Raw genomic sequence first — 8,030 nt, forward strand, 5'->3', positions numbered from 1 at the left:
TGATGGTGTAAGATGACAGGTAAATATTTGTCCCCATGATGGTGTAAGTTGACAGGTAAATATTTGTCCCCATGATGGTGTAAGATGACAGGTAAATATTTGTCCCCATGATGGTGTAAGTTGACAGGTAAATATTTGTCCCCATGATGGTGTAAGATGACAGGTAAATATTTGTCCCCATGATGGTGTAAGTTGACAGGTAAATATTTGTCCCCATGATGGTGTAAGTTGACAGGTAAATATTTGTCCCCATGATGGTGTAAGATGACAGGTAAATATTTGTCCCCATGATGGTGTAAGTTGACAGGTAAATATTTGTCCCCATGATGGTGTAAGTTGACAGGTAAATATTTGTCCCCATGATGGTGTAAGATGACAGGTAAATATTTGTCCCCATGATGGTGTAAGTTGACAGGTAAATATTTGTCCCCATGATGGTGTAAGTTGACAGGTAAATATTTGTCCCCATGATGGTGTAAGTTGACAGGTAAATATTTGTCCCCATGATGGTGTAAGATGACAGGTAAATATTTGTCCCCATGATGGTGTAAGTTGACAGGTAAATATTTGTCCCCATGATGGTGTAAGTTGACAGGTAAATATTTGTCCCCATGATGGTGTAAGTTGACAGGTAAATATTTGTCCCCATGATGGTGTAAGTTGACAGGTAAATATTTGTCCCCATGATGGTGTAAGTTGACAGGTAAATATTTGTCCCCATGATGGTGTAAGTTGACAGGTAAATATTTGTCCCCATGATGGCGTAAGATGACAGGTAAATATTTGTCCCCATGATGGCGTAAGATGACAGGTAAATATTTGTCCCCATGATGGCGTAAGATGACAGGTAAATATTTGTCCCCATGATGGTGTAAGATGACAGGTAAATATTTGTCCCCATGATGGTGTAAGATGACAGGTAAATATTTGTCCCCATGATGGCGTAAGTTGACAGGTAAATATTTGTCCCCATGATGGCGTAAGTTGACAGGTAAATATTTGTCCCCATGATGGTGTAAGTTGACAGGTAAATATTTGTCCCCATGATGGCGTAAGTTGACAGGTAAATATTTGTCCCCATGATGGCGTAAGTTGACAGGTAAATATTTGTCCCCATGATGGCGTAAGATGACAGGTAAATATTTGTCCCCATGATGGCGTAAGATGACAGGTAAATATTTGTCCCCATGATGGTGTAAGATGACAGGTAAATATTTGTCCCCATGATGGTGTAAGTTGACAGGTAAATATTTGTCCCCATGATGGTGTAAGATGACAGGTAAATATTTGTCCCCATGATGGTGTAAGTTGACAGGTAAATATTTGTCCCCATGATGGCGTAAGATGACAGGTAAATATTTGTCCCCATGATGGTGTAAGTTGACAGGTAAATATTTGTCCCCATGATGGCGTAAGATGACAGGTAAATATTTGTCCCCATGATGGCGTAAGATGACAGGTAAATATTTGTCCCCATGATGGCGTAAGTTGACAGGTAAATATTTGTCCCCATGATGGTGTAAGATGACAGGTAAATATTTGTCCCCATGATGGCGTAAGATGACAGGTAAATATTTGTCCCCATGATGGTGTAAGTTGACAGGTAAATATTTGTCCCCATGATGGCGTAAGATGACAGGTAAATATTTGTCCCCATGATGGCGTAAGATGACAGGTAAATATTTGTCCCCATGATGGCGTAAGTTGACAGGTAAATATTTGTCCCCATGATGGCGTAAGATGACAGGTAAATATTTGTCCCCATGATGGCGTAAGTTGACAGGTAAATATTTGTCCCCATGATGGTGTAAGATGACAGGTAAATATTTGTCCCCATGATGGTGTAAGATGACAGGTAAATATTTGTCCCCATGATGGTGTAAGATGACAGGTAAATATTTGTCCCCATGATGGTGTAAGTTGACAGGTAAATATTTGTCCCCATGATGGTGTAAGATGACAGGTAAATATTTGTCCCCATGATGGTGTAAGATGACAGGTAAATATTTGTCCCCATGATGGTGTAAGATGACAGGTAAATATTTGTCCCCATGATGGTGTAAGATGACAGGTAAATATTTGTCCCCATGATGGTGTAAGTTGACAGGTAAATATTTGTCCCCATGATGGTGTAAGATGACAGGTAAATATTTGTCCCCATGATGGTGTAAGATGACAGGTAAATATTTGTCCCCATGATGGTGTAAGATGACAGGTAAATATTTGTCCCCATGATGGTGTAAGATGACAGGTAAATATTTGTCCCCATGATGGTGTAAGATGACAGGTAAATATTTGTCCCCATGATGGTGTAAGATGACAGGTAAATATTTGTCCCCATGATGGTGTAAGATGACAGGTAAATATTTGTCCCCATGATGGTGTAAGATGACAGGTAAATATTTGTCCCCATGATGGTGTAAGATGACAGGTAAATATTTGTCCCCATGATGGTGTAAGATGACAGGTAAATATGTCCCCATGATGGTGTAAGATGACAGGTAAATATTTGTCCCCATGATGGTGTAAGATGACAGGTAAATATGTCCCCATGATGGTGTAAGATGACAGGTAAATCCTACAAATTTCTACATAGATTGAGTTTACACAGATCTGACGTTGTATATGTGCTTCCTAATAGTTCTTAATGCAGTAATATTTCCTTTTAGCCTCGTAGGCCTAGTCTGAGAGCGGCTGGTGGGGATAATTCTCAGACTGTGTAACACTAACAGATAACACAATGTTATGTGTTAGTCACTTGATCTATTCAGAAATCATCTTCAGCTCTTCCAGCAATCCCAGTCTCCCCTCCTACCCTCCCTAACAATCTCCCCTCCTACCCTCCCTAACAATCTCCCCTCCTACCCTCCCTAACAATCTCCCCTCCTACCCTCCCTAACAATCTCCCCTCCTACCCTCCCTAACAATCTCCCCTCCTTCCCTTCCCATCAGTCTTCCCCCACCACTCATCCTTCTCCCCTCCCCGCCACTCCTTCCCTCCCCACCACTCCTTCCCTCTCCACCACTCCTTCCCTCTCCACCACTCCTTCCCTCTCCACCACTCTCCTTCCTCCCCTCCCCTCTAATCTCCTTCCTCCCCTCCCCACCACTCTCCCTCCACTCCTCCCCACCACCCTACCTTCCGTCCCTCCCCATCACTCCCTCTCTCGTTCCCTCCCCCTCTCCCACATTCCCTTCCAACCACTCTCCCTCTCTCCACCCCACTTCTGTCCCCTCCTTCCCCCCACCACTCTCCATTCATACCTAATTGGTCTTTTCCTCATCTGCCCATTCATAGGTCGCGATGTACTCATTCATAGGTAGCGATGTACTCATAGGTTACGATGTACTCAGTCATAGGTTACGATGTACTCAGTCATAGGTTACGATGTACTCATTCATAGGTTGCGATGTACTCATAGGTTGCGATGTACTCAGTCATAGGTTACGATGTACTCATTCATAGGTAGCGATGTACTCATAGGTTGCGATGTACTCATAGGTTACGATGTACTCAGTCATAGGTTACGATGTACTCAGTCATAGGTTGCGATGTACTCATAGATCACGATGCATCATTCATAGATCACGATGCATCATTCATAGATCGCGATGCATCATTCATAGATCGCGATGCATCATTCATAGGTCGCGATGCACTCATTGAGTGTAATGGCTGGAGACTTTGGTAATGTCAGTGTTGTGTTGAGTAGGTCCTGATGTGTTATATTGAAGGTCTGCTGTGTCCTGCTAGGTCTGTACGTTGCTCAGTCAGGTGACCTTTCCTGCCTTTGCTCTCTTCTTTTTCCTCCTCCACTTCTCAGAATTAAAAAAAAATGTGTTTAGTGTGTGAAAGTTTTTTCTGGGGGAAGAGAGGTGGAAACCTATTTAAGTCACAGGATCCAGTGCCTGATATTAATGAAACTCGAGCCAGTTATTTTACTGTGAAGGAACACAAAGTACAACAGCATATTGTTAAAAGATGAATATTTTCTGTTCGACATAATTAAATATTTAAAGTTGGTAGGTTTTTGATAATCTTCTGAACAGCTGAACCTCGCCAGTGCTGAGTCATCTTAATGGGGAGGCCGGGGGGGGGGAGGTTTGAGCGGCTTTGCCTGACCAAAAGCCCGGCTTCCCTCTCCCCTCAATCCTTTGGCGTGGAAGGATTTATGGATGTGGATTACAGATTGTGAAAAAATGGGTTTTGAATAATTTCACCTGTGTTGTGATTGATGTAATACGAGTGAAGTCATGGCAATATTAGCAAGTTAGTAATGATAGTACATACATTTGAGTATTCTTCACGGGATGTGTTTAAAATACTGAATAACAAAAAGGGTTCTAGTGTTTTGTTAATGACGTAGAAGAACTTGTAAACAGCTAAAGGGAATTGCTATTATAATTAAGATGGTGTCGTTTTAAAACGTTTTGAATCTGTTTAATTATCAGCTTCAGTTAATTTTTCTTAGCAGTCTGGAGGAGCAAGTATGATGATCTAAATTTGTTATTAATTTTGTAAGTTAGAGGCTACGAAGTCCACTAAAATGACGAACCTTCCACTAAGACGCACTAACTTTCAAAATTTGAAGCCATTCCGACAAAACATTTTCTAGTTAATACACAAAATCCAACTCTTACAAGTTTCATATTAATTATATATATTGGTAAATTTGCAGGTAGCCTACTAGTTTAATGTCTGTCAACAATCTTATCAAATGCATCACCGTTAATAATATCAAGCCGATCGCAAGAGGTATTCCCCAGTTATTGAATGGAAATCAGTACCACTGTTAAATAAAATAGGAACTTGTGCAGGTCGGTAGCAATGCGAACCTTCCATTCACGAAAGCACACCAGTGCTGAGAAAAAAAAATTGAAGCCAGCCAGAAGAGGCATTTTCCAGTTAACACACGGATTTCAACACGATTATTATTGTTTTTAACTATGTTAATCTTACTGATAAATTTGAATCTACATAAAGTAAACTTATTGAGAAGTATTATGTAAAGTAAAAGGACACAAGTGCAACTAATGTGACATTTATTGTGGCAACGTTTCGCTCTCCAGGAGCTTTATCAAGCTCCTGGAGAGCGAAACGTTGCCACAATAAATGTCAAATTAGTTGCACTTGTGTCCTTTTACTTTACATATTGTCGGTAATTCTACCAACTTTATTACGAGAAGTATTATGTCTGTAAGATGCATCAGCCATTATGAAAAAGGTCATCTCGAGTATATTTAACGTGATTTAATAGGTGAAGGAATCCACACTTTTTACAACGTTGTTCAGTGTTGAATGTTTTGAGGACTAGTAAAAGTGACTGCGAAACGTTATCGGACATATTTAAAGATTCTTGGATTGAATAAGGCACATTTACAACACCTGTGTACGCGCCTTCATGACGAAACGTTTCGCCTGACACCAAGATTTTTTTTTTTAATCTTGTAGAGGCGATTATCATGTGGAGACAGTGGAAGAAGTGCAGTGTTAACTTTCCTGTGCTCAGCACCTTGTCAAGCTAGTATTAGCTTGAGAAACCTGGAGAGCGAAACGTCGGCGCAGTGTTTTATTAGTTTTGCACGTGTTCCTTTTACCTATATAGTGTAGGTAATTTCACCAACATTATTACATCTCTGCAGTGAAAACAGGCAGGTGTTGCACTTGTCTTATTTATCAGCTTCTCTCTGATAAATGCTATTAGTCAAATGTTACTTATCTGACACAGCAGCACCATGGAACACTAGCACAGAGGAGTACTACTACAACTACTGTGTTGCCAACCGCTGATCCAGCATTACGCCATGATCTGCTTCCACTGCTTGGAACCCGTCTACCTATGACGCTGTCTCCAACTGCTGCACCTCTCATCTGGCTCCTGTGTACAAGTCTAAGTCTTCACGTGCCTCCACTTTAGAGATATCAAGGCTAAGGGACTGAACACTTAAAATTACCTCTAGCCTGTTTGCCTGCACACACCACACACACACACACACACACACACACACACACACACACACACACACACACACACACACACACACACACACACACACACACACACACACCCGGCTAGACGCCCGGCTAGCTCAGTCGGTAGAGCACGAGACTCTAATCTCGGGGTCGTGGGTTCGAGCCCCACGTTGGGCGCGCTTTTTCAGAGTAATCAGGAAGTGGAATAGTTTGGGAAGCGATGTAGTGGAGGCAGGATCCATACATAGCTTTAAGCAGAGGTATGATAAAGCTCACGGTTCAGGGAGAGTGACCTAGTAGCGACCAGTGAAGAGGCGGGGCCAGGAGCTTGGACTCGACCCCTGCAACCTCAACTAGGTGAGTACACACACACACACACACACAGTACGTACGTATGTACTCACGGAACCTACGTAATTTAGTTTACAAACATTCGGAAATACTTGTGACGTAGTACATAGTTTCTGCCGCAGCACCTGACAGCTCTGTCATTTCGAATGACTTCCTTTGGTGATGAAACTCTGGGGGCATCGAGGCAGAGAAATAACATGGTCGTGCATCCTGAAGGTCATGCGTCCTGAAGGTTATGCATCCTGAAGGTTGGTCATCCTGAAGGTCATGCATCCTGAAGGTTGGTCATTCTGAAGGTCATGCATCCTGAAGGTTGGTCATCTTGAAGGTCATGAATCCTGAAGGTTGATCATGAGTCCTGAAGGTCATGCATTCTAAAGATTGGTCATGCCTCCTGAAGCCTGTAATCTTGGTCTTCCAGGAGTTTCATGAAGTTCCGCTGTCGGGACAATTAGCCTCTCATGTTCCGTCTAGTACTCTGGCATGCTCCATCTAGTACTCTGGCATCATGCTCCGTCTAGCACTCTGGCATCATATTCCGTCAAGCACTCTGGCATGCTCCATGTTCCGTCTAGCACTCTGGCATCATGTTCCGTCTAGCACTCTGGCATCATGTTCCGTCTAGCACTCTGTCCTCAGGTGTTACTGCTACTTGAGTCGGCTCTGGAACGTGTTACTGCTGTCCCCGCCGGCCTTGGCACTTGCCTATGCTTGTGGTTCTTTCCTTTATCCTCAGTACCTAGCGAGTCCCCAGAGCCTAGCGAGTCCCAACGCCTGGCCGGTCCTAGCACCTCCTGGGACGCTATGTGACAGCGCCGTCCGGAGGTGATGTGGCCAGCCTCAGATGCGATACGTTTCAGGAGAATTTCAAAATTACTGTAGTTTCCCCTCACACTGGTCATCAAGACTGGTGTGGACACTCTCTCATATACACGTCACCGCTGCTCACAGTATCTCTCCTTGTAGATCTTAACATGTATTAAAAAAAAAAAAAAAAAAAAAAGCGCGCCCAACGTGGGGCTCGAACCCACGACCCCGAGATTAAGAGTCTCGTGCTCTACCGACTGAGCTAGCCGGGCGTCTCTGGCACCTGCATACATCTCTGTACCTTTTGTATGTATATGTGTGTGTGACTCGTGTGATAAAATGAGATAAGAGTTTGGATTTTTAACCCCGGAGAGTTAGTCACCCAGGAGGGACTGTCTTATTTCCATTGGAGCCCTCAGTCTTGTCCCCTAGGATGCGACCCACAACAGTCGACTACTACTTGCTCGCTAGATGACCGGGACAGGTGTAAGAAAACATACCCAATGTTTCCACCCTTGCCGGAGATGGAACCACGGACACTGTGTGAAGCGAGAGTGTTGCCCATCAGTTGTGGTTGCAGTCTAGGTGTGCAAGTCAAGGATAGAAAAGTAGAATGCTCTCTTCCCACCCTCCACTTCCTCCGGTCACTGTTGGCATGAAAACGGAGGAGAAAAATATAACGTGCCATGCTGGAAAAATAGCATGAAAATTACATTATTATTATTATTACAATCAAGGGGGAAGCGCTAAACCCGGAGGATTATACAGCGCCTGGGGGGGGGGATGTGGAAGGCATTCAGGCTTAATTTGGGGAACTGGAGCACAGATCCAATTCCCTAAATCAAGAGCCCCTCACCAACATCAAGGAACCTTCCTTGAGGGGATGAAAATTACAGAA

At 43.2% G+C, this 8,030-nt stretch overlaps 1 non-coding gene across 1 annotated transcript; it reads right to left on the minus strand.

Moving 5' to 3' along the window:
- Positions 1 to 7,331: 7,331 nt before the first annotated feature.
- TRNAK-CUU (transfer RNA lysine (anticodon CUU)) lies at positions 7,332 to 7,404 on the minus strand. The gene has a single exon. It is a non-coding gene; the product is annotated as a tRNA-Lys (tRNA).
- Between the last annotated feature and the right edge of the window lie 626 nt (positions 7,405 to 8,030).

Source organism: Cherax quadricarinatus, chromosome 5, assembly GCF_038502225.1.
Source record: "Cherax quadricarinatus isolate ZL_2023a chromosome 5, ASM3850222v1, whole genome shotgun sequence".
NCBI classification, from domain to species: domain Eukaryota; kingdom Metazoa; phylum Arthropoda; class Malacostraca; order Decapoda; family Parastacidae; genus Cherax; species Cherax quadricarinatus.